The 27,410-nt window shown below is 41.2% G+C and overlaps 1 protein-coding gene and 1 long non-coding RNA gene across 7 annotated transcripts in view; one reads left to right on the top strand and one right to left on the bottom strand.

Moving 5' to 3' along the window:
* The window catches only part of DAB1 (DAB adaptor protein 1), a 1,250,022-nt gene that overhangs the window by 947,975 nt on the left and 274,637 nt on the right, over positions 1-27,410 (bottom strand). The gene's annotated exons all lie outside the window — the stretch shown is intronic.
* On the top strand, positions 14,991-25,138 carry LOC134809104 (uncharacterized). The gene is made up of 3 exons (XR_010153824.1): positions 14,991-15,180; positions 18,410-18,561; positions 24,710-25,138. It is a non-coding gene; the product is annotated as an uncharacterized LOC134809104 (long non-coding RNA).

Below are 27,410 nucleotides of genomic sequence, written 5' to 3'. Positions count from 1 at the left end.
ATGGGCCGGGCATGGTGGCTCACGCCTGTAATCCCAGCACTTTGGGAGGCCAAGGCGGGTGGATCACGAGGTCAGGAGATCGAGACCATCCTGGCTAACATGGTGAAACCCCGTCTCTACTAAAAATACAAAAATTAGCCAGGCTTGGTGGTGGGTGCCTGTAGTCCCAGCTACTCGGGAGGCTGAGGCAAGAGAATGGCGTGAATCCAGGAGGCAGAGGTTGCAGTGAGCTGAGATTGTACCACTGCACTCCAGCCTGGGCGACAGAGTGAGACTCCGTCTCTTAAAAAAAAAAAAGAAATCTAATGGGGTGGTGAAAAAAAGGGTACTAATAAGTTTGGAAAACTGAATAGTGATCTCAGTGATGCAATAACTCTTTAGGTGTCTTTGAACAAGTTACTTAACAACTTAGAACCTCAGACCTCAGTTTTTTCATCTGTAAAATGGAATAGGTCAAGTGTTTCAATATTTTTTCTTTCTTTTCTGGGTAGATGGGGCAAGAAAGTGGACAGATGTTTCCCAAAAGCTCAATATGTGGAGAGTAATGGAGGAGCTGCCTGGCTCCCAGGATGCTCTGGGCCAGCTTCGATCTAAGTGAGGAGTGGACCCATGTTCCTGTCAAGGCACACCCTTATATCATTGCCCACAAGCCTTGGTATAGGCTGACTTAGCATCCAGTCCAGGCACACTGCAGTCAGTCAGTTGGTCAGTCAACAAACACTGAGCAGCTGCAATGCATCAGGTCCTATGCTAAGCTCTCAGGAGGACACCCAAAAAGAAATAAGTAAGATCCAAACCATTGAGAAGCTCTTGATTTAGAGAGGAGATAAAGCAGATATATTTGAAACCACAATTAACTGTACATGATAGCACTCAGTCTTTGGGTAGGATTAAAGCTGATTTCTAAATATAAGTGTTGGTAAGTATGTGAGACAGGCAGTGTTAATCAGATCCTACATTCCTTTTTCTCTTCTTGTATTTATGAATCTGACCTGCCAGGTTTCAGCTGGACATGTGGCCACTCAACAGAGTACCATGTGCACCTTTCAAGTCTCAATCTTTTTAAAAAGCTACTTGCCTTCTACTTCCTCTTTTCATCTTTCCTGTGGGCTGCAAAGTGAATGTGGTAGTGATGAGACAATCTGGCCATTCAGAAGTCAACACTACCCTAGGAAATAGCTGAGCAACGAGATGGAAGGAACAAAGGCCCTGGATGGCACAGAACAGAGCAACCTACCTGTCTTGGACTGCCTGCCTGCCCACTCTGGTTAGGAGACAATGAAATGTCTGTCTTGCTGAGTCATTGTGTTTTGGGTTTAGCCATTACACTAACATGATTTGTTATGTGTTATATTAAGCTATATACACCTTGTAGTTATGGCCTATTAATTAATTAATTCATTCATTATTTACTGTCAACATTTACAAACACCATGCATGGCACTTTAGCATGCATTATCACAATTAACTTCATAACAATGCTAAGCCAAAAATTACTACCATCCTTATTATACAGAAAAGGAGACAATAATTCAGAAGTATACAGTAACTTGCTGGAGGTCACACAGCTAATAAAAGGCTCATTAGGGACCAACATGAAAACCTGCTGCCTGCCTACAAAGAGTTATGCTCTTTCTGCCTGCATAGCACTAAGTAAGAGCTGGAGATATTGAATTATAACATATTGTGTTCATCTTGAGAATTAATACTTGATTAAGAATCAAGAAACAATGAACATACAACGCAAGAGTAAACCCAATTGCACACTCAATTACGTGGTTTAAAAAAAGTCAACACAAGCTGTTATTAATTGAGCAGTTACAGCTGAACCACTTTGTAGTAAGCTCATGTGTGTTACATGGCAAAGGGTTCCTGAGGCCTAAATGGATGTGGCCCCTGTCCTATTGGAAGAGCCTGTTCAGAGAGGCATAGACTCCACCCCTGCCTCCCATTGGCCTTGCCCTCTAAATAAGACAGCATGATAAATTGGCCTGCATCATTCCACATGCCTGTGTTTCTTATGTATATATGAGTACAGCCTATAGGAATAATAGTTATTTACCATCAGGAATATTCACCAGTGGAAAAGCACATAATTTACAGGCAGTGACTGTAAGAACCCTCTCCCTCACCCAGAATGGCCATAAATTGCAGAATGAGATACACAGATAACAATTCTTTAGACATGAGAAAGCCAAGAGCAGTTTTATGTTATGTAATTACCTAAATCACCCTCTATCATACTCATACCCGAGATTTATGGTAACAAGAAAGCCATGTGGAGACCTGGGGCATTCTCTCCTGATTTATGAGGAGATGCACAGCATGGGAGAAAGGGCCAGTGAGAGTTCTGCTGCGGAAAGAATAAGGCCTTAAGGACTCAGCCTACTCCTGCCTGAGAAGAGGGAAGAGAGAAACTGGAGTCACATTGGACCCCATTGCCCACAACTCTATGTTAAGACTTAGGAAGTAGTTCTCTCTAAAACACAAATTAACTGTGCCAGACAAATGCTGTCCACCCTCACATGGTTTCTGTTCACTCAGATTAAAGCTCATATTGAGGCCAAGGCACTCAGAGTTTTTCATAATCTCTTCCCACTGGCTCCACCAGTCTCACATCCCACAGCCATCCCACATACTCAACACGCTGGCTTTATCTTTCTTCAAACCAAGACTGTCTTTCACCTATCCTGCTTGGTGGCCTGGTACCCTGTTCCTTGAGGCTGGAATCACCTGTTCCACCCTCCTCGTTCCCCATCCTTTCTGTTTTCTATGCATCCTTCAGAGTTCAGCCCAACATTAGTTCCTCAAGCAAGTCTTCTGGAATTGGCTTGCTCTTCAGTACTTACTTAGTCCACCCCCATGTTACTGCACTATCCACAGGCCTGCAGAGCTTTCTTCACATGTATATGTCCCACAAGATACTATAGACAACTCAAGGGCAGAGATTTCTGTGCTCAATTAATAACTGATGAATTAATAAATCCATAACCTGCTCTTTGGGATTTCTTAAGTAAAGATATTTGAAAGCTACTACTTGTCATTGGCTCCAGTCTTTAGAATGCAGGGGACCGCCAAAAAAAAACTTCCATGGTTCCCAGCCTTGGTCAGAGTTAAGGCAATTAAGTTTATTTGTAAGTGTCTAATAGTATCTCCTCATGTTAGCGTAAACAGCTCTTCCACATACACACATATATAACCTCGGCAAGCTGCTCCAAAAAGCGCTATCTCATCTATTTCTCTGTACCTGGTCCACTCCTTGGCTTGTTAGAACACCTCATTCATGTGATCATGCCACCTCACACTGTTAGAACACCTCATTCATGTGATCATGCCACCTCACACAGGAAGCAGAGCAAGCAGAGATACATATAAGCACACACCTTCTTTTTCTCTACCACGGTCACCATCACCTTGACAGTATCCTAGTGAGATAGTGAAACCTGAAAGTTGAAAAGGTCTTATAGGTACTTGCTCCAATATAGAATGCCCTGTAAGTGATCTTTTAGAATCTTCTTGAATGTGTTGGTCCCTCCCAATCACCTTTCTGACAACTCTGGAAAGTTAGTTATACAAAACCGGCGATTTCTGCCTGCAACATCTATTCTCTAGCCTAAATGCTTCCATGCAAGGCCACAGAAAGATGATTACAGGGCCACATTCCAATCATGCTCTCACTGAATACTGTCTGTTTATCATCATCACCATCGTCATCATCATCATCATCATCACCATCATCATTAGAGTCAAGGTCTCACTCTGTTGCCCAAGCTGGAGTGTAGTGGTTTGATCATAGCTCACTGCAGCCTCGAATTCCTGGGCTCAAGCCATCCTCCCACCTCAGCCTCTCAAGTAGCTGAGACTACAGGCATATACCACCACACTTGCTAATTGTTATTATTATTATTATTTTTTGGCAGAGATGGGGTCTCACTATGTCACCTAGGTGGGTCTCAAATTCATGGCTTCAAGCAATCCTCCCATCTTGGCTTCCCAAAGTGCTGAAATTATAGGCATGTGCCACCACACTTGGCCTGTTTTATTATTAATAGCAGTTCTACTGAATCAGAGGTTGATAATCTTTCACTCTCAGGAATTCTCCTCTAAAAGCTCTCACTCACTGATACTTATCTTGGAGAAACTAATAAAATCTTTCCTGAAGAAGGCATATACATACCTGCATATATACAAACTTCTGTGTTCCATTTTAAGGGGGTTTTGGAATTTCCAAAGCCTACCTGTCAATCCCAGAATAGAAACTTATTCTGAACCATGATTTCCTTAAAGTTAGGGACCTTAATTTAGTCATCATGACTTTACTTGAAGGCCCAGCACATGGTTGACACTCAATAACTAACGAAAAGACAAATGTTAAATCAGTAAAACCTGGTTGGTGAGTACCACATGCTGCCATGTACTGGATTACATTCTATCATGTATATCTAATCCACACAACAGGTCTGTAAACCACAGGCTGCTACTCCATTTCACAGGTGAAGAAACTGAGTCCCAGAGACAGCAAAGCCAGCAAGTGACAGATACAGAACTGGGACACAGATCACTAGGGTTTCACCAAACCATGCTGCTTCCCAAACCAGCCTCCACTGTTTTCCACCTCCCAGCATGGAGATTCCTTGAGGCATTCAGTATTCAAAGAAGTCACAGATGCCTTTATCAGAACAGAACTGTGTTTCCCCTTGAGTCTGCAGGGCAAGATGCACTCAGAGTGGGGCAGACAACTAACTATACGTGGAGCCCTCTCTCTCCTTAGCAAAGAGCTAAAGTATTAACATGTTGAATCTAATAGCAAGTCATGGCGCCCAAACCCCTGACTGCTTGTTATTCCACAAATTCTCATGGCCACAAATTGCACAAAAATATAAATTATGCTGCCGTTTATATTTTATTTGCCTCCAAATCCACTTTCTCCACCTTCTCTAATAGGATCTGTGTGTTAGGGAGTTGACATAGGGTTGCATCAACAGGCTCTTTGCTTTGGGCATTCTGTTGGATTCAAATAATGGAAGCCACCAGCAAGAGATAGAGGAGTAGAAAGAGGGGATGCGGTCTGATATATATATTCCCTGGTCTCTACAAAGGTTCACTGCAGTTCCTGCAAGGCAGCCCTCTCCACAAAGCCACCTGTCTCAGGATTCTGGTAACGGCCCCTCTTCTTACCCTTTCAGACCTAGGAGGTCTAGCTCAGGAGTCCTGTATTATCTCTTTTTGGTTATTCTAAGTCATGCTCATGCCTTTATAAAAATCCCTTTAATATACTTTCCTCAAGTTTCTCAGTTGGAATGTGCCATATGCTTCCTGCAGGGACCCCATATGATACACATGCCTAGCCGTGTTCAGCATTTACATGCAGAGAAAACAAAACAAGAAGTTCTAAAATATTAGAGCTGGAAAAGATCTTAGAGTCCATTTTTCAAGCCCTTTATTCTATTAATAGTCATAGTCTTAGTATCATGGCAATGCTGATTACTGAGCACCTTCCATGTGTCAAGTGCTATGGGACTTGATTTACATAGGTGATCTCAATTCCTCCTAGTTTTCCAAAGTAGACACCATTACCCCTGTCAAAATATGAGGAAATGAGGGCATAAAAAGTAACTTGCCCAAGACCTCACAGGTAGAGTAGGGACTGGAGTCAAAATATGAGCCCAGTGTCATCTGACTCCAAAGCATGTGATCTTCATACTAGAATTCTCAGAGATGACAGCCCTGAGACCCAAAGACAGTACAGTGCCCAAAATCCCCAAGGTAAATTGCCACAGAACCAAGACCAGAAATGAGTTCTCCTGACCACCACCCAGCAACCTCTGCACTTCAGTCCGTGTACTTCAGGGTGTCTCAACCTTAGCGCTATTGACATTTTTAACCAGAGCATACCTTGTTGCAGGGGCTGTGAGTTATACAACATTTAGCAGCATCCCTAGGTCTACCCACTAAATACCCAACAGCACTTCCCTCAAAAGTCATGACAACCAAAAGTATTCTAGACCTTGCCAAACGTCCCATGGAAAGAAAACTCTCTCCCACATGACAAACACTGGTATAGTCCAATTTCCTAAGTATTTATCTGACTCACGTTCGATGCACCAGGTATAACAGGAAATGCAAAGATAATGAACTAAGGCCCTCAGTGTGCCTCAGAAGAGGGAGAAATTGACGCCTATGGAGAATGGTGGAAGGAATTTGCAAAGTGGAATTTCTGGAGTGGTCAGCTTATTATTTACCTTTAAAGAATGTGTAAGGCTGACATACAGAAGGCCTGAAAGAAAGTTCAGATAGTGAGTATGTCCTGAACAGGGGCAGAGATCACAATCCCAAACTAAAATAAACCGTGGTCTCCTTCTGAAATGTTCAAATTCTCTTGCAGAGTATGCAAGGCCTTCTGTAGCCTCCTCTCCAGCTTCATCCCTTTTTGTTCTGTGCATTACACTTTGGGCTCAAGAAACAGTATGGTACTTCTTACCTCCATGCCTGTGCTTATGCTAGCCCCTTGACCTGGGGTCCCTCTCTGCTCTACAACCTCTGCCTCTCACCTGCTTCACTAACCTTCCTTGGAGACTGAGCTCAGATATATCTCTGGAAACTACATAACTACCTGCATAACTACTTCTTCAGTAGTAGACTGAATTTAGCTTGTGAAAACAATAATGTGTTTGTTAAGTAAAAAGAAGACACATCGTGTAACTGAACACACAATCACCAATGCAATAAAAGGCCCAAAGAAAGGACTGGAAAAAATAAGTCTAAATGTTAACATTGGTTTTCTCAGCTTAGCAAGGTTGCTGATGACTTTTATTTTTGTCTTTATGATTTTCCAAACTTTAAAAAATGTCTATAGTATCTGTGTGTTGCTTGTGTAATCATAAAAATGCAAGAATTGGAAATGGCTCTTGTGGGCATTTGCTGTTTTTACCGTTGACATCTATTTATTTGTGTAGCATCAATATCCTGATTTGGCTCTGAAGTAGCCAGCCCTCCCCCTCACTCTCAACCAATGCGTTTTGAGTCTAGTCGATTCTAGCCCAGGCCACAGGAGTCCAGCATAAGACCTAGACTATGTCAGTTAATGTACATCTTGGCCAAAGGCATTGATTCAGGTCCCCAGGCCCAGGCCAATCAGGGCTGATGAGATTCAGTTCTGAATCTTCCTCTTGAGCTACTGGGGAAGGAGATGTTCTCTCTTGTACTTGACTGGGTATTAGAACAATGTAAGTCTGAAGTTACCGGGGAAGCCACCACTATTCAGATTGAAGAATCTGAACCTAGAGGAAGCCAAGCCAAGAAATAGAGCCTTGGGTCTTTGTTTAGATCTTGAATCAAGCCAGGCCTAAAGCCTCATTTACCTCTTTGGATACTATTTTTCCTTCATTATCTGTTTGAATGTAATATATGTAATATTTAATGCCTACAAAGGATAAATATTAACAATGTTATGAACATCCATGCACTCACCAGCAATCTACCATTGTACCAACTACATGCTCCTCCCTTAACCTGTGTCCTTGCCTTCTTCTCCAGCAGCAATCACCGTTCTTAGTGTTACGTTAAGCCAGCGGTCCCCAACCTTTTTGGCACCAGGGACAGATTTTATGCAAGACAATATTTCCATGGGGGCGCTGGGGGGGATGGTTTGGGGATGAAATTGTTCCACCTCAGATCATCAGGCATTAGTCTGATTCTCATAAGGAGTGCACAACCTAGATCCCTTGCATGTGCAGTTCACAATAGGGTTTGTGCTCCTGTAAGAATCTAATACCCTGCTCATCTGACAGGAGGTGGAGTTCAGGCAGCGAGCCTTGCTCATCAGCCTCTCACCTCCTGCTGGGCAGCCCAGTTTATAACAGGCCATAGACCAGTACTGGTCCGTGGCCTGGGGATTGGAGACCCCTGAGTTAAGCAATTCTTTATCTATCTATCTATCTATCTATCTATCTATCTATCTATCTATCTCTATCTATCTGTCTGTCTGTCTATCTATCTATCATCTATCTACACACACACACACACACAATATATATATATAATGCACATATTTCTAAAGAATACATTACTTAGATTTGCTTGTTTTTATACTTTATGAAAATGGAATCCTACTATATGTGGTCTTCTGAGATTTTCTTTTCTCACCCAACATTATTTTTCCAAGATTCACCTACATTTTTGCAGGTAGCCATAATTCATTTATTTTCAACAGTCTAATAATTTTCATCTCTCTTTATAAAAACTTTAATAGGAGCTGCAAAAGTTCCAGTATCCTCCAAGAGGAAAGAAAAAATAAACTAGTGTTTGAGAACTGCTTGCTAACTTTCAGGCACTGGGGTTGTCCCTTTTAAAGTGAACTGTCCCTTAAATCCTCAGAAAAGTCCTAGGAATTGTGTATAGATATCTCCATTTCACAGATGAGGTTACAGAGTATCATGTTGTCCCAAGGTTGTTGAGCTAGTTGGGTACTCAGATAAAATGTCACTCTGCTCTGTTAAACCTCTTCCTTGCAAGACGGCTTATCGCATGCCCTTCAAGGATAATCTTAGCCTAATATTTCAATAAGGAAAGCAAATTAAAGCATCCCCATTCAGTGCTTAAGAGAGAAGGCTCTGGGACCAGACTGGCCTCAGATGCTGGTTCTGCAAATTTTTAGCTGGGTTTAATACCTAAGTTTCTTCAGCTGTAAAATATTGATAATAATAATATCTACCTCCTTAAAGGGTTAAGAGGATGAAGTAAGTTACCATATCAAAGAACATAAAACAGTACCTGGCACATAGCAAATCCTTAATAAATGTTAGCAATTTTTCTATATTCACCCACTAGCTTCCCTTCCCAGACCATCATACACCTTATATTTCATCATTTCTCATCTTTGATCACTAGCACTGCTTTCTAACAGGCGTTCCTCATTTCTCCATGTCCTCCTAACATTGTCCACGGGGGATACTTCTAAAACATAAATGGGATCACTTCATTCTCCTGTTTAAAATCCTTTATTCCTCTCTATCACCCATCAAATAGAGTCTTGAAATTGACATGATAAATTCATACTGCAAAGTTCTGGATCTGCTTATGGTTCCCAAAACATATACTGTGTTTCATGCCTCCTTGTCTTTGCATATTCTATTCCCTCTGCCTGGAATACCCTCTCTGTCATCTGATTATCTCCTATGTTTCAAAACCCAGCTCAGACATTATGTCTCCTCTTCAATTCAGAATCAAATCCTCTCTTTTAAATCAATAGCACCTTAAGTACACTTCACCTGTTAGAAAAATCTGATGGCACTACTGTTATTTGTTTCTCCTGTTTTGTTCTGCCCTGTGGACTGCTATCCCTGAGGACAAGTCCTTTGTTTTCTTCACTTACAATCTTCAATATCTAGTTTGGAAACAGGCACCTTGTGGTACTCAAGAATGTTTGCTATACTGAATGCAGAATAAGTTCTCAGCTATGCCAGGCTAAGGAACTAACAAATTGGGAGGCTTGGAAGTACGCTACTCTGATCAGGAGAGTGAATGCAGTTCTCCTGCAGACTAGTGAGCTGCCATGTTAACACATAATTTATTAGACCCTGCACAAGTTTATTTTTATAGGCAGAGCATCTATTTTAATGGTTACATATATAACCACAGTTTTCAATCTGCTCCTTTCCCCCAAGAGAAAATCATGGAAGAGATCAAGGAAGGAAAGGAAGGATAGACATTGGGGGGTGAGGGGGGTAGTCTTTTGTATGACTTTCTTAAAACAGATCAGGGAAGAGGAGCCTGATTCATATATATATATACTTCCCTGTAAACTTAAATTAGCCCAATGGATAATATGGCTAGATACTCTTTTTCCTTGCCTGTCTTATTCAAATTGCCAGTTTGACCAATGTAGAAACACTGACTTATCCAGTTGTTTCAGTTCTGTGAAGCTTCCCTATTGCAAAGCTCTTTACAGAAAAGTTTCAATGTGTTGAAATAAGCGATAAACCTTGGAGCCAGTTTCCTGTTTAAATTCGGAATATGGCACTTCCTAGCAGCAGGGCTTTGGGAAAGTGACGCCACAGAGTATTAGTTTCCTCCTCTGGCAAATGGACAACAGTACCTAATTTCTAGAGCAATTACAATGATAGATTGAGGTAATGCTCATAACTGTTAGTACAGCACCTGGTGCTCAGTAGATGCCCAGTGAATGTAAGCTCATGGTATCATTCCCTCCCTTTGCTGGACCGTGGACAATGGCAAAGGTGGTGGGGAGCATTTGAACCAACTCCCCATATATTCCTTGGGTATATACTACAGGTGTAACATTAAACCCAGTCCTCTTAGAATACGGAGACCCATCTTAAGGATGATTCTTTAGGAAAACTTAAAAGAGTAAGCAGATTTAAACTGGTATTTGAAAGATGATGAGCTTTGGTTTCAGAGGGCAAAAGGAAGTCATTCCGCTTATACAGTGCATCCTGGGTGGACTCACTGGTTCTCAACATCCATTCATTCTTTCTTCCTTTTACTAATGCACCTCCTCCTACATCCCTGTCCCTCAATTTAGCTCAGATGTGGCTACCTGCTACTTCTATGACCTTTTTTTTTTTCTTTGCCTCCAGGAACGACCACATGAATAAGTTCTGAACAATAGGATGTGACAAGAAGCACTGTTGTGGATCACTTCTCAAAATGAATTTACTTGTTCTGTGTGTCTTCTTCCCCTCTCTTGAGGATTGGCATGGGAGTATGATGGGGAAGAGTCATCTTTGCTCATAAAGACAATGGGGGATGACGAAGCAATAGAAAGAAGAAACTGGGTTCCTGGTGACTTTGTTGAGCACAGCCACCCTTCCCATCCAGACAGCCCAACAGCTCCACTCCTCCTTCCAGTTAAGCCACTGCTGTTTGATCTCCATTATTATAACTAAACCAGTATCTTCACTAATCATATCCTGAGGATGTAGGTGCAGGTGAAAATGAGCCTAACACATGTGGGGACAGAAAAGGAATGGGTCTGAGTGGAAAAAAGGGAGGGTATTTGAGAGTAATAGGTAAAGGCAAACAGAGCACAGACTTACTTCTAGATTCTTGATGGGAGGAAGGCTAGGGATTCTGAGAAGAGAGCAAAGCAAATAAAGCCTTCCTACCCACATGCCACCAAAAAAGAATGGAATAAAATGAAAGATAATCCATGGAAAAAAGCCAAGAAGACACATTCCTCTCATTCCAATTCAACTCAGCATCAGCTCAACTCATAGGAGGAGGGCTCTAAGAACAAGGTCCAACACCATCCTCACTAAGGGGTGGTTCTGTTTCTGTTAATTGACCAGCTGCACAGATGGGAAGTGAGGATGAACTGAGGCATCCCAGTCCATTCTGAATAGCCTTTTGCAAGCTCTGACTTGCACCGATCATAATCACTTTTCCCTATTGTTCTATTTCCACCTTCTAAGGCCACAAAGAGCAAGTAGAATCCTTGCATAACTCTTGCTTCAAATGACAGTCACTCCCATGTGTGATGGTGGCTCCCATGGAGTCTCATCTTATAGAGGCAAACAACTCTTTCATTGAGTCCTCATATTTATACATTTCTATTTTTGTCTGTGCAGACAGAATTCCCACCAAGGCTGTGCAGCTATGGGCAAACAAGTTTCCTTGCCATCCCAGCTTCTTTATCTGAAAAATGAAGAAGCTTGACTTTTCTATTTACAAGTCCTCGTGTCAAATACTTCTGGGAGGCAAGAATGTATACGGGGTGTTGGACAACAGGGAATGATGATAATCGTGGTGAACTGGAAACTACATACTTGACCTAAGGATATTAATGTTAAATTTTGAGTTTTGTTTATTGCCTGCTAGTGTTTGCTTTTTGGTATTAAAGCTACATTAGCCATGTAAGCCACACCTGAATGCTAGATATAGGCAAGTTTATAAATTCTGGTCTGAATGATCTTAAGGACTTATCTAGCTCTAAAATTCCATTATTCTTTTAAGGTGTCCCATTTTACAGAGTGGACTCCAACTAGGCCTATCTTTTGTGCCAAAGGGAGCAGATATACCCTTGTGCTGGACATCCTCCGTTTGCCCTTCCAGATTGCTTTTCCATTCTTCTCCACCTTGCTCTGTGCCCTGGAATCTAATTGTTAAGGACGCCATCAAGCTGAGCTCATTGAATTCTGAGTTCTAGTTGGAACTGGCCAATGAGAGTGCTAGCATGAAACAGGCAGGTGAGAGGAGAGAAAGGTTAGCCCCTCCCTATTTATCTGCTGGTTGGCAGTGGCTGGGTTCCTGTAATAAGGCCACATCCGCTGTCTGCTGGCCTTACCCTATGGCTACATGTCTCAATGGTTCAGATAACCATCCCTTCCTTTCCCTTTCAGGCCAAGGGACATAACTGACTGCCCACTGGTAGGAACATTGGATATTTCACCACCAACTCCCTTTTTGGTTTTTATTAACCCTTCCCATACCTCCACAAATAGTCCTTTCTCTAAAGCCCCCTTAGAACCCCCTTCTGAGTGTACCATCTGTTCCTTGCCAGGACCCTGACTAACTCACTATCAATCCTCTTCTCTATGTGCTTCCAGTGGGGATGAGGGGAGTCCATCCTAAAAGTTCGGATATATTGGCCATAAAAACAGGTTATAGGATGTAGTGTTTATTATATCCCTTTAGTGGCCATCTATTTTTCGGTCTTTTCAGCACTTTCCCTTCCAGAAATAGTTAAGGAACACTCTCTTCCATGATCCAAAGCATACAGAAGCACCAATCATAGGTGCCATGGTCTGGCATAGAATGGGCATGTGACCCAAGCCAAGTCATTAAATGAGCATGCGATCTAAGCCAGGACAAGTTCACTCAGGAATTTTTTAAATGGAACTAAGAGAAGGTGGCCCACTCCTTTTGGGTGATGATGCCTAGGAAGTGGTAGGTCCAGGAGTTACAATGATCATGCTTCAGCCTCAAGAAGAAAGCGAGGCTATGATGGTAACCCAGTGAAACAGAACCACAGGAAAAAGTAGAGACTACACATAGAGCAAGGTTGATTTGAGTCTGAATACCCAGTACCTGTCCTCCTGCAAGCCCAGCCATCCAGCAACTTACCTGCAGCATGCCTTTGGTTGACTTTTGCTTAAATTCCTTTGAATATAGTTTTTCTATTGACTAATACATCCCTAGTGGAGATGGAGTTCAGGATTAGTCTGACTCCAACTGACCAGGTATGCAGTCTCTTAGAGAAGAGCTTAGCTCTGTATGATAAAATAGCTGCTGAATCCTCACTCTTGTATAGTGCTCTGTGGTTTATAGAGTGCCTTCACACCCATTACCTCATTTTATCCTTATAACAGTTCTAGGTGACAAATGGGGCAAGGTGTGTTATCCCCTATTAGCTGCCATGAGTCCTAGGGCTCAGAGAGGCAAAAGACTTAAAGATAAAGCCACTTTCAGCTTTGGTCTTAAACTTGGTGTGACCATGCCAAGCCTTCTCCTAAAGAGGCATAGCAGCCCCATTTGTACAATGTGTTCCTGAATGCATTTTGGCTTATATCCACACCTCTTTTTGCCACTGCCTTCTCTGTGTCTGAAAATATTCTTCATTCTCTCTACTTTGAGATATACAGTCTGCTCTATTTCTACCTCCAGCTTGAACTCTGGCACTCAATGTTTCTGCTTTTAGCCTCTCTGATGTGCCATGAACCTTGAGGCTCATGGCAGGTCTCCTCCCTCCTGATTAAACCTCTCTTTCTTCACCTCAACCATCTCATAAACTTCCTGTGAAAAGCCTTAGTGGCATTGCTCAATATGACCTTGACTCCAGCCCCAGAAGGACAGGTAGCTGAGGGAAATCTAGCATCCCAGTTAATCTGACTTAGTCCCTTGTCTTTTCTACTGTCAGTCAAGCCCACATGCAAGAGCAGAGAAAGACCCTTATATTCAGAAAACAGTACATTTAGATTTTCCCTAATAGTAGTGTCTTGAGTGTCTTGTCGATGACTCTGAGGATGGAATGTCATTTTCTAAAGTTTCACTTTCAGTCACAATGCACAAGCTTACAAAGAAAAGTGTAGAAGTTGGAATAATACGATATGCCTTTTACAAATAAGACAAAAGACTGAAATAGAGGATACAGCCCAAATTAGCACAAGAGGATACAGCCCAAATTAGCACAAGAGCAACTCCCACTGATGAGAAAATTATCCGACTGCAAATTACACACTGCTACTCCATGAGCTCCACTGAGGTTTAAGGTATTGGATTAACCAAAATGAAGCAGAAGAAAAAAAAATGAGCTAGAAAAACAAATGCACCAAGGTGAAAAGGAAAAACACAAATTAATATTTGCTAATTATATAGTATATACGGGTCTATATCAGTCATATTATTCCCATTTTTAAATGCACAAGGTTTGGTGGGTAGTAAAATGCCAAGAAGATAAGGCAGTTGGTCATTGTCTAATCTAGGATTACAGGATGGGTCAGTTTGGCTTCAGAAACTCACCTTCCTAGTGAGAGATAGACTTTCTCTTGTTCAGTTGAGCAGTATTGATCAGGAAAAGAATCTGTTGTGTCAGAGGAAGGCAATATGTCAGATCTGATTACCACAGATAAAATGTACTAAGTCAGGGGAACATTTATAGATCATCAGATATATCTGTCAGGGTCCCAGCAAGAAACTGGCAGCACACTCAAGAGAGAAGAGCTCAAGGAGAGACTAATTATAAAGGTGTAAGCAAGGGAAGGGAATCCTAGGGGATGAAGCAGTAACCCAGAGCTGATAATAGTGGAGGTTACCACCCCAGGCTAGAGGGTAAGAGGTAGGAGAGAACTCTATATGAGAGGGATTCCTGTAGAGCAGCCCCCTTGAAGGGGATTAGTGACATCTGAGACAGCCAAACCAAGGTGAGCCCACTGGGAGGAATTCAGGGAAAAAAATAGCCTGATCTCACTCTTATTTCTTACTTTATCCAGAGGCCTTAAAGGTACAGAAGGCCACTTATGTATTTCATACAGGTCAGCCTCCTGGGGCAGGCACAGAAGGGTGGAGGGAAGACCTCATTAAATAAAGACATCCAGCACACCAAAACAGGCAGAAAGCAGACATGATAACGAGATTGCCACCTCTTTACCTTCTTGTAACCATAAGAATGAGGGAAGCTTCATTCCGACGGAGTTCGACCAAAATAGAGAAGAAGTTGTAAGGGTACGTGTAACCACTCTAGATTGGATACTCCTGCAGCTAATGATATGATAATGAGAAAAATCATATGCAACTGAAGTGGATATTTCAATAAAGAGTTGAGCAACATGTGGTCTAGTTAGGACCATCTTGGAAAGACTTTGGGAGGTATTGGTGGAGTAGATGTGGAGAAGAGTTAGCTTATTCAAAGAATTATACTGAAATTACTCCCTCAGAAAAACCTTGGATCTACCAGAGCTTGTTTCTTTGCAAACTTGCTCATAGGCCATGTAATTAAAACTGAATGTCATCTGGTGAATGATGAAATGAAGGAAATAGAATCAGAGAGGTGGTGAGATATTAAATCACATAGGTCTGTTGGAAAATTTTGAACGGAGGAGCATGTGATTTGACTTACATTTTAATAGGCTTGTTCAGGAAAATATGTGAAGAGATTGTACAGGGACATGACTGGATGTCGAGGACCAGGTAAGAAGCTAATGCAATAATTTAGGCAAAAAGGATGATGGTAACAGTGGAGGTGGTGAGAAGTGGCCACATCCTCAGTATTTTTGTAAGTAATACTATGGAATCAGCTGAATAAGTGGATATCAGGTGTGAGAAAAGGAGTGAAAAGAAGCCCAAAGGTTTCAGCCTAAGCAATGGAAGGATAAAGTTGACATTTGTTAAGGCAGGGAAGACTGTAAGTGAAGCTGTATTTTATCTGGGGTGAAGGCAGAAATCAGGAGTTTGGTTTTGAACATATTGGCTTTGAGATATATATTAGACATTCAAATGGAAATATTAAAAAGGTTATTGGATATATACAGGTCTAGAATTCAGTGTAGAAGTGTATGCAGGAGACACCAATCTGGATATTAGCACATAAACAGTATTTAAAACTACAAGACTGTATGGGGTTACCAAAAAAGTGAGAAAAGCAGAATCCTGGACCACACCGCAGTTCAGAGTTTGGAAAAATGAGGAAGAGCCAGTAAAGGAAAACTGAGGATTGGTCAACGAGGTAGAAAGAAAAACCTCTGATGGAATTGCAACATGGGCAGAAACCAGAGGTAGGAAGGCAGGTGAGTCACTGGTTTCCAAGTACAAATAAGAATTAGCACCTTGGAGTTTCATACCTGACAATCATGAAACAAGACTTCAAAAGAATTTTTGTGAAAACTTGTTTATAATTATAAGTCTTTGATTGTGGGAAGAAGTTGAATACAAAGTATGAAACTCTTTGTTCTGACAATGACTGTAAGTTGTTGAAATTCTTGTTCCAGGATGATGTGCTTTTCTTTTTTAGGCGGAGTCTAACTTTGTTGCCCAGGCTGGAGTGCAGTAGCATGATCTCAGCTCACTTCAACCTCTGCCTCCCAGGCTCAAGTGATTCTCCTGCCTCAGCCTGCCAAGTAGCTGAGATTACAGGTGTCTGCCACCACGCTCTGCTAAATTTTTAGTAGAGACGGGGTTTCACCATGTTGGTCAGGCTGATCTTGAACTCCTGACCTCAAGTGATCCACCTGCCTCGGCCTCCCAAAGTGCTGGGATTACAGGAATGAGCCACCGTACCCAGCCTGATGTGCTTTTTAAAAATCATTTTAATCTAGCTGTGATACACTGGGTAAGTTGGTAGAAAGATCTGCATTCATTCATTCATTTATTCAACAAGTATTGCTTTATGATATGCCAGACACTGATATAAATGCCAGGCACCACAGTGAATACAACCAAGAGAAATACCTGCCTCCAAGGAGCTTTCTTTTAGCAATCAATGTGCAGGAGTGGACAGAAAATGGGGTGCAAATCTCAGCCATCTCACCTACCTCTTGAGTAAGTCACCTAATCTCTTCCTCTTCCAGAGCCTCAACCAGAAAAGAGGATTCAGAATAGGCATTAGGTTGTGAAAGCTGCCATAAACAAAGTGCCACTAACTGGGTGGCTTAAACAACAGAAATGTATTGTTTCACAGTTCTGGGGGTAGAAGTCCACAATCAAGGTTTCAGCAGGGTGGTTTCTTCTAAGGGCTATGAGAAAAGGATGTGATCCAGGCCTCCCTCCTTGGCTTGTAGATTTTTGTCCTCTTTCTATGTCTTCTCACATCATCTTCCTTCTATGCTTTTCTCTCTGTGTCCACATCCCTTTTTATAAGGATGCCAGTCTTATTAAATTAGAGACGATTCTAATGACTTCATTTTAATTTGCTTACCTCTGTCAAGCTCTGTCTCCAAATAAGATCACATTCTGAGGAAGCAGGGGTTAGGATTCTAATATATCTTCTTTTGGGAGGACACAAAGTCAACCCTAACAGAATGCCTGTTTGTATGCTAACTCTTTGGATGGCTGCAAGGCTCCTGGCAAGTAGCAGGCAGAAAGCCACTGTAGTCAAGTGGTCAGCACTCAGAATCTAGACCAAGTGTCCACTCCAGAGCAGTCTTTGATACTGACTCTGCTTATTACTGACCTTGGTTGTATTCCTTAACCTTTCACTGAGCTTCCTCTTCAACTGAAATATGGGACAGGTGAGGTGGGGAATGGCACCTGCCTCATAGGGCCAGTGCAAGGGTCAAATATAGCAAAATATGGATCTTGCGTAGTCTAAGTACTCTAACAAATGGTAGCTGTGTATGTATTTTTAAATTCTTGAAGAATGAATGTATGTGTAAAAAGAGATAAGGGAAGTAGAGGGCTTCACATAAAAAAGTATTCTACAAAAAGCAATAATCTCATTTATAAATTGTTTTAAGGTTTGCAGGGCATTTTCACATCCTCGCAATAACCCACTTTGATGGATACTATATTCCCATTTTATAGATGAGAACGTTGAGGCTTGGAGAGGGATGTAAATTGGTAGCCAAAAGATTAGAGTGGTTGTGGTTCTCCTGGATATTCTAAGGGTGGTGCTTTCTTTTTCTTTTACTTTTTTAAATTATCTTGTAGCTCTTAAGCTCACATACTGAGCATGCTGCAATATAAACAATCCTGATGAGAAGCTGTCCAAAGGAATTCACAGCATCTTTGCACTCCTTGCTGAATACTTAAAATCTTCAACACATTCAGGCTGGGATCGGTTTCCTAAATGCCTTTATGCTTTGGAAGCTGAGAGTTTGGCTCCTTGGGGACCTTTCTGCTTCCATTTAAACCCAAAGCAATGGACTTGAAAATCGAAATCCAAAAAGCTAACAAAGACCTTATTAATTGTGGCTTCTTTATAAACAGTTTTTTTCACTCTTCTTTCTCCTCTCTCTAGGCAACCCTTGCATAAAAATATCCACTCACCAACTGTTCACCAACTGTTCTTCCTCTTGCTGGCATACCTTATGCAGCATCCTAAGATGCCAGAGCGCGTTTCTGCTGCAGCCTCCACGATGCCTGGGCTGATAGCAATCAGGTCCTGCTATGGTGAGGAGTGTGGGAGAGGAGGGAGAGATGGTGTTGTCTGGCACAGGAAGCCCAGGCCGTGTGGCAGTTAGGGCTCAGACTGGAAAGGCAGTGGCCACGTCATAGGCTTTGGAGTCAGAAAACCCTAGGTTTGAGTCCCAGCTCAGCCATGTCCTTACTGTGTGTTATCATTCAAATTACTATGTTTCACTGTCTGAGCCCAAAATTTCTCTCCTGTAAAAGACAGATAATAACTGTTTCTAAGGACTGTCATGAAGATTTTTTAAAAACTCCTGTATGTGATGGACATGACATGGTGCTTGGTATATTATACAAACTCAATACAGGAAAATTTCCTTTATCTCTTTTTAACTCCCAAGAAGCTCATAGTCCAGTAAGAGAACCAAATTTAAAAAAAAAAAAAAAAAAAAAGGAAATCTATGTGAGTGTTAAATATTTTAAAAATAGTTGAATAAGGTAGTATAAATACATACTTTTATACTATTTTTATTCAGTAGTATAAAAGATGAAATAGGACAGTATCTGGTGACTTAGGAAATGGAAATGGCTGTAAGTGCTAGATTTCAGAGAAGGAAGAGATCTTCGGAGGCTGAAGAAGTCCTTTCTGCTCTTTTTAGGGAGTCTAGTTCTAGCCAAGCTCTGCCTCTAGTATGTGGAGCAATTAATTCCTTCAATTCCTCCACAAACATTTGCAAGTGTTGTCTTTGGGCTAGGCCTAAGCCATGCAGGCATGAGGTGAACAGGCCCCAGCCTCAACCCTTAGGAGCTTGCAGAGGAGCCAGAGAACCAGGCATGCAAACAGGTGTAACAGGTAAGAGGGACAGAATCATATGACTGTTTGTGGAGCAGGCCTGGAGGAGCTGGACAGATTAGGGACCAAATTCCAGCTCAGCTACTTACTGGCACCATGGCTAGTAGCTTAACTTCTCTGAGTCTTCTTTTTTCATTTGAAAAATTGAGATAATAATAATGAGTTATTCACCTTGTTGCAAAGATGAAGTGATATAATGCTTGTTAATGCACAGCAGAGTCCTGGTATTTAGGAGTTCAATAATTGTTAACTGGTATAATTCAAGGTGAAAACCGTGTATACATTTATTTAGAGATTTTGAATTATAATAATATATGCATGTGTATACATTTGTATATAGGTAATATGTATGTGTCTACATATACATATAATAATATGTGTACATTTATAATATAGATTATATATGTATATGTGTATATAGTACTGTGGAAAGCTCTTAACCTCTAAACTTTTCAATTTCCTTCTTCTCAAAATTATCAGTTGGCTCAGAACTCCGCCTGTGATCTTGGACACATCAGGCTTTCCACAGTCTCACTCATCCACCCTCAGCATTATCTCTGACCAAATGAGTCCCCCACCTTCCTGTCATGCTCAACCATAGGAGTCCTGAGTATTCTCAAGAGTCACTTCCTAAAACCTTGCAAATCTCTGGATTTATGAGGGTTGAAATGACAGCAAGCACATCAAAAGTCCATAAAGAATTGTACTGGGACCCAAATTCTTTTTTCTAAAAAGTTAGTAGATGAGCAAGACATGTTCTTCACTTAAAGCTTAGTTCGGCTGGGTGTGGTGGCTCATGCCTGTAATCCCAGCACTGTGGGAGGCTGAGGCAGGCGGATCACCTGAGGTCAGGAGTTCAAGACCAGCCTGACCAACATGGAGAAACCCCGTCTCTACTAAAAAATACAAAAAAAAATTAGCCGGGCATGGTGGTGTCCTGTAATCCCAGCTACTTGGGAGGCTGAGGTAGGAGAATTGCTTGAACCTAGGAGGCGGAGGTTGCAGTGAGCTGAGATCACGCTATTGCACTCCAGCCTGGGCAACAAGAGTGAAACTCTGTCTCAAAAAAAAAAAAAAAAAAAAGCTGAGTTCACAGAATGAGGGAGCCAACTGAACTTGGAGTTAAATTAAGAGAGTGGCGATCTAAAGTCTGGTTCAGCAATTTGAGAGTTAAGACTAGTTTCAGAAGTCAAATGATCCCAATTCAAATCCTGGCTATGCCTCTGCTTGACTAGACTATCTTGAGCAAGTTACTTAACCTCACTAGGTCTCGACTTGCTCATCTTTAAGTGGGATCTTTATAGTGCCTACCTTAAAGTTTTGCTGTGAATTCTGACTGTGATAGCATATGGAAGTTAAATATCACCGTATCTGCCTGGTATATAACTTCTCAATAAACATTAGTCATCATTATTATTATTATTACTCTTATTTTTCCATGGGCATAGTGTTTTTGTACAGAGACATTTTCACCCACATCAATTTTGTCTAGCCATTTTCTCCAATAAGCTTCATCAACTAGGTACTGACATCCTCCTTCCTATGATCATCTCACCACTTAGAAAAAAACTTCTTACCTTCTGACATGATTTGATTCAACAGCCACACTAGTGCCTAGCTCATCACTGAAATGTTGGTTCAGGCTCCCCAAGAAAATGGAATACTACATTTACGAATCCCAGGAAGAGGCCAGGTGTGGTGGCTTGCACCTGTAATCCTGGCACATTGGGAGGTTGAGGTGGGAGAATCACTTGAGGCAAGGAGTTCAAGACCGGCCTGGATAACATAATCTCTACAATTTTTTTTTTAATTTAGCCATACATGGTGGCATGTGCCTGTAGTTCCTGTAGTTCCAGCTACTTGGGAGGCTGAGGTGGGAGGATGACTTGAGCCTGAAAGGTTAAGGCTGCAGTGAGCTGCAATTATGTACCACTGCATTCCAGCCTGGCAACAGAGTGAGACCCTGTCTCAAAAAAAAAAACAAAACAAAACAAAACAAAAACCTCAAGAGCCACTTTTAAAATTTTTTACTTATTTTCCCCCCAATTTTATGCTATATTTTCTTACATGCCTTTTTAATATAACATGCTTCATTCCCCCTCCTTTTGCCCACCTTTCCTCTTGCCCATTTTACCTGGGTTATTTCTTCCATGTCCTTCAAAATTAAGCTCACATATGACAGTATTCATTCATTCATTCAACCACAAATTAAAATATCAGATACTGTGCTAGGTGCTGGATATATAATGGTAAGCAAAACAAATGAGGTCCCTATTTTCCTGGGCTTAGAGTCTAGAAGCCAAACAGATATTGATGAAATTATCATACACATAACTCACTTTAGACAATGACTAATGCCATGAAGAAAAGGCTCAGGGTGCCATGCAAGCATATTAGCATATTACAGAGTGACCTGGTCACATATGAAGAGTTAGGGAAGGCACCTTGGAAAAAGTGACATTAGGCTGGGTTAGGTATCTTATCTGTAGTTTCACATGAACCTCTGCTTCTAGATCATTGCATTTACCAATCACGGTGCACCGTTATTCTCTCTCCATCTGTTTGTCTCTCTTGCTAATCTGTGAACGTCCTGAAAGCTGGTGAAGAATCTTATTCCCAGAACCTATTACAAGCCTGGCACTTAGTAGGAGCACAAGAATTGATCATTAAATGATTTCTTGTTGTTGAAATAAAGTTTAAGGACCCTTTGAGCTGAGCATTTCTCTCAGTCTAGCCCAGAATCAGTCCTGAAAATTCTAGACACCCTGCGTCACGCCCATGCTGCTGCCCACTTCCCCTTTCCCCAGTAATCATCCCCGGGGAAGAGGTGCTGTAACTCTACATCAGCCCCAGGGCAGCTCTCATCTGCTCTGCCGCCAAACTCATATCGCATTACATTTAATACATGTGTATAATGAATGCCGCACACATTTGGCAGTGCTTCTGTGCACCGTGTCATTATAAGCCGTATTGACAGCAAACAAGTCACATATTCTCCCTGCGAACACTACAGGAAAAAAGAACATATAATTTTGTTGTTGTTTGTATGTTTTTCTCCAAGTCACATTGGACACCATTTGCCTTTCATTAGAAACACCATGCTGACAGTAAAATCACATATCCCCAACACACAAAGAGGAGAAAAACAAGCTGTTTGGGCCCCCTGTGAAGGGGAGGAGCAAGGACATAGCCTCTGGGGAGGGGCTAGGGGTAACAGAACTGGGTGATTTCCAGGGCTTTAGTGGCTCTGATCCCCCTAGAGAGAGTTGATGCTCTCTTGCCCCGCAGGGTCTGTCTGTATCATCATGCCCTGCAGTTTTACTCCACTCAAGCCTTGCCTCATGCATTCACTTATTCATTAATTTATTCACTCATTAATTCATCCAACAATGTATTGCTGTATATTCTTTCTGGAATTAAGTGTGGAACGTAGAATACTGAAATACATTGAGCTCTTACTGTAGACACTTGCTACATATTTAATTTTCACAGAACCTTATGAGGTCAGTAACTATTGATTGCTTCACAGCTTTGATAACTGAGCATCAGAAAGCTAAAGTGACTTGCTCAAAATTACCAAGTACGTAAGATCAAGATTTGAACCTAGGCCTATTTCATTACGGAGAGTAAATAAATGGATGAGTATTTACCGAGTGTCTATAATGTGAGGCACTACTCATGTTTCCAGCATAGATTTGACATTACAATTGTTTACACCCCTGCCTTCCCCACTAGACTGCAAGCTCATTCATTTATTCATTCAATGCTTATTCAATGGCTTTCCTGTACTGAACACTGTAAGTTATCCGATGGCAGAATCTATGTCTTAGTTATTTCTATAGTCCTAGGCTATAACATAGAGCCTGGGAAACAGCAGAAATATAAAATCTATTGAAAACAAGAGAAGAAGGAAGGAAAGAGGGAGGCAGGAAGTTGTTCACTGTCTAGGGGAAGATAGGCATGTAAACAGTGAACTGGGATGGAATAAGGCAAATAAAGGTAGACATTATTTGCTGGGGGAATATTGAGAAATAGACAGTTCCTGTCAACTGCAGGAACTAGAAAAAGTGTTTCACCCAAGAAGACTCACTAAGGCTAGTTATAAAGACTGAGAATTCCAATGTATGAAGAATGGATGGAACATTCATGTGTGAAGAATGGATGGCAAAGAGATATGGTAGGGTATTGAAGGCCACACAATAGACAGCGTGAGTAGCTGGTAGGAATACAGAATCTATAGAGAGACAGAGTAGGAAACAGTCTAGAAAGACAAAGTCAGATCGTAGAGACTGTCAGCTTTCTTTCTATTTTATTTGGTAGGGACTGGAGATATTTATCTCATAGTTGTTTCCCTTCACATGAACTAATAAACTTTTCTTCAGAAAGGCAACAGGATTGGGTGAATTGAATAATCCAATTACCAAGAATATGGCATCAGGAGTCAAACAGTCCTGAGTTCAAGTTGTGCTTTGCCACCTCATAGGGGTATCACTTTGGGTGATCTAATTCTATTCTCTAACCTCTGGCCTCTTCGTAACAAAATCGAGTTGATAGGACCTGTCTCATAGGTGGTGAGGATACATTAAATAAATATGCAAAAATTCTTAAGAGTTTTTGGTATGCAATAAGCTTTTGATAAAGGTTATTGATTATGATTTCCAATTGTATTGTTCTCAACCACATGAGCTCAGAATACATAAACTAGAAATACTTGTAGAGGAAGGAATATAGCATCCACAGTTTGGAAGCCCCTTGATCTCTCCATCCAACAACATTTACTGACAGCCTACAAGCCATTTTCAGAAATGTTGTATTGACTGATAATGCACAAAGGAGAAATGCAGAGTCATGTCCTCAGGGAGCTCACAATCTTTAGGGGAGGTAGACAGGTAAATGGAGAGCAGCTGTGCAGCAGACTAAATGCAAATAAGAAATAGACCATTAAAGTGGAAGACTTCCATGTACTTGTTATGTGCATTGTGGCAAATTTCTCTATCTTTCTGAGATTCAGTGTCATCATCTTTAAATGGGGGGGGGAGACGAAATCTGATAAATTCTTATACTAACTTGATGAGCTAATGTAAATTTTAAGAAAGAGTTGGCATCTTGCCTAGCTCACAAATGATCTTCAATAATTGTTTATTCAATGCACAAATGGATTAGTATTATAATAGCAGTGCATACAAAATGCAGCAGTGTTATATAAAGTAATGGGTTAGGGCAGAATCATATTGAAGAGCAAGGAAAGAACTGTACTACTTTTAACTGTGGGTCTGTCTTGATCAGATAGCTTAAGGAGGTTGTGATAAATTAAATATGGTTAAAAATTCTTGGCAGCTTCTTTCAGGAAGAGCTGACCCCTGGAATCTGGGCTAGACTTGCACTTGTTTTGGCCATTGGAATATCAAGCTGACTTTTTGTGGGCTCTGGAGACTAGGACCTAAAAGGAGGAATGTTGCCCCCTCACCATTATGTAAAGAAGCTGGCGCAACCTGCTGGAGGAGAATATGCCACCTGGGGAAGAACTGAGGCACCCAGCCAACATCCAGCACCCACCACTAGACATGTGAGTGAAACTATCGTTGGACTTTTCATCTCAGCTCACCTGCTAGCAGAATGTGGCTGCATGAATAAGCCCAGGGGAAACCAGCAGAGGGACCTCCCAGCTAACCCACAGAATCATGAGAAATAACACATTGTTATTTTAGTTATGTTTTGGGGTAATTTGTTACCTAGCAATATTTAACTGAACAGAGGACTTAACTCGAATGCCAAGGAGATTTTTTTTGATAATCTAAAATTTAGGTTAAGTTTTTCGTGTATGTACACATTTCCAGTTTTTCTGGGCATCTGTGTTTCACTTTCATTCACTGTTTAGAAGAGTACATACACCAAGAAGGTTAAGAACCACTGTTTTAAGTCTAGGGAAAGAATGTTAAGAGCTTATTCATCTTGTGGTCATGATTTGCGTTTTCATATTGATTAGTGATGTTACGTATCTTTGCATAGACCTGTTGAACATGGTACCTGTAGTTTACACTACTGGTTTTTGGTTTACACTTAAAATTTAAGAGGGTAGATCTCAGGTGTTCTTACTGCAATAAAATAAATTTTTTAAATGAATGAAGGTGCACGTGTGCACACACATGCATACACACACACATAAGAATGTCAAGAGCTTTTAAAGTTTCAGCTTCAGGGCAAGGCCTGTTGCACAGTGCAGAGATGCAGATTGTAGGTCACCTTTCCATGGGAGCCACAGCTACAGTGGGGCTGTCCAAGGTGCTGGCCACACTGTCTTGCCTATTTCTCATTAATTAGCACTGTCCCTAGGTGGAGGGCACCTTAAGCCTTTCCCTATGGGTAGTTACTTGGTCACACTGTTATGCCATGTTAAAATAGGTGTTGCTTTGTTAAACAACAAGGAAGCCAGATGACCCGTAATGCTCACCTGTTTGATCCTGAACTGTACTTGCTACCCACTATCAAGGCTGCGATGAACATCATCATAATACACAGGAGTACCTTAACCTAGGTATACCTGAATTGGATCCATACTCTGTGTCCTTATTATGGCTCAAGAAGATGTGCTACCCTTGTTCCTATGAAGCTCTTGAAAGGCTTACTAGCACCCAAAGCCCTAGAGGGACAAGGTGTAGAGTTGGAAGATATCTGGTTTTGATTCAGACAGAGCAGTGTGGTTAAGAGTGCAGCTCTAGAATCTAACTGGGTTACCAGCTGCAGCGCCTTGGGACATTTTGGAGATAATAATTGTACCTACTTTACAGGGGGGTTGTGAGGACGAAACGAGTTAAAAACATAAATTGTACTTAAATAAATTAACATATTCAAAGTAGTTAGAAGAGGGCTCAACTCATAGTAAGTGTTCAATAAATGACAGGCATTTTGATGAAGGTGGTGAATGATTATTATAAGGACTGATGATAAAGATGTAATTTTGGATTTCAGCTCTGACACTTAGCTGTGGGATCTTAACTTCTCAAAATTTTCGCATTTTCATATATAAAACAGGAACACATCCTTGTGATTATTAACTGAGGGAATGAAAAGGAAAACATAGTGCCGGACATGTAATAAATACACAATATAAATGATATTTTATTCTTATCTGCAGCTCCCTTCTTTCCTAGGACTCAGCAGATGCCGAAATATTGTCTGAAAGAGTGTGTGGATGTGATGTGTGTGTGTGTGAATCTTTAACAACAGAAAGTATAAAAGTCACTTAATGAAATGATAGTGGGTTCATGGAAATGACTCTAGGGTCTCCTGTGTCCTGTTTGTCACAGAGAACTCCCTCTCATCCACTGCTTGTTGCTTTGCTGTTAAGAAGCTTTTGAGATAGATTAAAACAATAGCATCAACAGAGGTATAATTTTCTTCCATCCCTTTTTAATTAGCTGTGAACCGCAGGGCTTTCTAAGTGGCAACAGAATCAGAGAAGGCAGGAAGAGCAGAAAGCCACCATTTGAGTTCTTAGGATAAGAAGCATTTACTAAAAAACATTCTGAGAATTTGGATAAAAGATTCTGCAAGTTGTTCTCTCATCTTTTTAAAAAACAAACCTCTGTCTGTCAGCTCACTGCCAATTCCAGCCTGGAAAATTGGCATGCATGTCTCGAGGATAGGAAGCAGAAAGTATAAATTTAAGAATTGCGGTAGAACACAGATGCATGAGTCAGCAGATCTTCGATGTGCCACAGATCATTTTTTGTGCGTGTTCTTTAAGTCTCAATCTTTCTGACCCTTAAGTTTCTCATCTAAAAAAATGAGAGATGGGTTAGAATATAGCTACTATTTGCCAAATACCTATCACATGCAGAGCCTCACAACGATACTGTGAGGTACGTGATTTATGTCCAAGTTTCAAATCAGAAAACTGAGGCTTACAAAGCTGAATTTATTCAATGGCTCACAGCTTGAAAACTGTAGAACCTACCCAGCTATAACTCTAGTTCTTTCTGAATTCTTTCCCTGCATCATAAGACTTCTTATCTTTAAAATCCCTTTCAACTTCATA

Source organism: Pan troglodytes, chromosome 1 (genome assembly GCF_028858775.2).
Source record: "Pan troglodytes isolate AG18354 chromosome 1, NHGRI_mPanTro3-v2.0_pri, whole genome shotgun sequence".
NCBI lineage: Eukaryota > Metazoa > Chordata > Mammalia > Primates > Hominidae > Pan > Pan troglodytes.
Note: the sequence above shows the minus strand (reverse complement) of the source record. Positions and strands in the feature narration are given on the sequence as shown.